Source organism: Amborella trichopoda, chromosome 4, assembly GCF_054954075.1.
Source record: "Amborella trichopoda isolate Santa Cruz 75 chromosome 4, AtrichopodaSantaCruz75HAP2 v2.0, whole genome shotgun sequence".
Classification (NCBI taxonomy): Eukaryota; Viridiplantae; Streptophyta; class Magnoliopsida; order Amborellales; family Amborellaceae; genus Amborella; species Amborella trichopoda.
In genome coordinates this window covers 54,009,098-54,011,224 of record NC_142339.1, presented here as the reverse complement: position 1 = coordinate 54,011,224, position 2,127 = coordinate 54,009,098, and the positions used below count along the sequence as shown (strand labels likewise).

At 44.4% G+C, this 2,127-nt stretch overlaps 1 pseudogene; it reads right to left on the bottom strand.

Moving 5' to 3' along the window:
• Positions 1-311: 311 nt before the first annotated feature.
• Positions 312-1,673, bottom strand: LOC105420537 (pentatricopeptide repeat-containing protein At1g08070, chloroplastic pseudogene; annotated as a pseudogene).
• Positions 1,674-2,127: the final 454 nt, after the last annotated feature.

The following is a 2,127-nucleotide window of genomic DNA, read 5'->3' as shown; positions in this document are numbered from 1 at the left end:
GGTTGTTACTCCCCAAGTAATAATCAAGTTGCCACAATCCGATCTGTTGAGCTTCAGCTTAGGCGTAGATGATATCAGCTTAGGTGAAGGAGGTCAAGGGTTCAATCCGGTCTCTTGAGCGTCGGCTTAGTGGTAGATAACATCAGTTTAGGTGAGGGAGGTCAAGGGTTCAATCCCTTGAAGTTTGTCCCAAAAGCCTAAACATGCTGACCTAGCATTATTTTTGAGTTGTGCCACAATCCTTCATCAAGATTGGGGTGGCTTTTGTGAACTGAATAGCCATCCTAAATGGTATGCTCACTCTCCTCCTATTACCAATAGTCCTTGCATGAACAATAACCGTCCTTGAAATGATGAAATCGGGTTCGATCCCTCATTATTATCTCCCTATCGTAAATCTTTGATGCTGCCTTCAACACACAGTGACAGTCACTGCACATTCGAAGGTTCTTCATGACCCGAATTGGGGTCTTTCGTCTCGTGCTCACGAGCCCAAAGGCAACAGCAAGCTTCTCACAATGCACTGAAAGAGCCGTCTCCTTCTCTTCTTCGTGTATGTTAAGCCACACATCTGAGGTATTTGGGATATACCCGCGCAGCCTCATTTGCTTCATCATATCCTCAAGCATCTCATATATCGCTCTGCTTTGTGGGTGTCTTTGATCACCTTGAAGAAACTCGTGTATACCATCCTTCAACTCAATCCAACTACAACCAGGGGTCTTCATTATTCCATTATCCTTCATTGCTTTCCTAACCTTCCTCACGTTAACCCAGCGTTTAGCTTTGGCGAATATATTGGATAGAAGAACATGGACTCCCTCATCTTTAGGCTCCAATTCGATAAGGTGTTTGGCCACTTTTTCGCCTAGCTCGAGATAGCCATATGCTCTACATGAGCTAATCAAGCTCCGCAAAATTACATTATCGGGCTCAATTGGCATCGTTTCCACCAGTTTAAAAGCATACTCTAACATGCCTGCCCGGCCAAAGAGATCAACCATGCAGCCGTAGTGCTCTAAACCGGGCTTAATATGATAATTTCTACTCATTACATTGAAGAAATGCATACCCTCATTCACCAAACCCACGTGGCTGCAGGCACGCAAAACCCCAGTAAATGTTATTGCATTAGGCCTCACACCAACCTCTTGCATTCTCGAGAAAATGCTCAAGGCCTTCTCTCCCATCCCATGAAGGGCGAAACCCGAAATCATCGCAGTCCAAGAAATCACATTTCTATCAGGCATTCTCTCAAAGACTGAGAAGGCCCTCATTATATCCCCACATTTGGCATACATGTCCACTAGAGCATTTCTCAAAGCAAGCGATCGATCAAATGAACCTGAGTCTCGCAAAGAAACTTTACTAGACACTCCTAAATAATTCAAATCTCCATCCATAGAGCAATTTAAGTTATTCACCATGGTGTTACTTGAGTTCTTCTCCATACAGTTGCACAAATTCTTCTCTAAATATCCATGAATGCATTCGCCCATGCGCAAGGCCCCAGAGCTAGCACAGACTGATAGCCCAATAACCATAGTGGCCTCTTCGAGCCTCTCTCCACACTCATGCATCTCTCTCAGTACCCTCAATGCGTCATGGGCTAGCCCAGCTCTAGAATAACCAGCAAGCATAGAGTTCCAAGATATCAAATTCCTCTCAGGCATTTCGTCAAACAACTTACGTGCGTTAAACATATCACCACACATCCCATAACCCGAGATCAAGGCATTATACGATACTACATTTTTCTCGTACATTTCATCAAACATTTGGCAGGCAAAATGCAAAGCACTACATGATCCATAAGCATGTATCAGTGCTGTTTGTATATAAATGTGTGATTGGAAACCCGACTTTAAACAGTGGGCATGGACCATTTTGAGCTCGAAGAGCAGGTTTAGGTGCGCGCAAGCCTTGGTTAGAGAGAGAAAGCTGTGGTGATCGAGAGAGAAGCCCTGAGTGTGCAGGTCTTTGTAGATTATGAGGGCTTTCATGGGTTCTGGTCCTTGAGAGAAAGCTCTAATCATATTTGCACATGAGTGATTTGAATTCTTGGTATTGTTGTTGGGCGAGTGTTTTTGCTGGTTTTCTATGATGGGTGGGCTTGGGGAAGCAGGG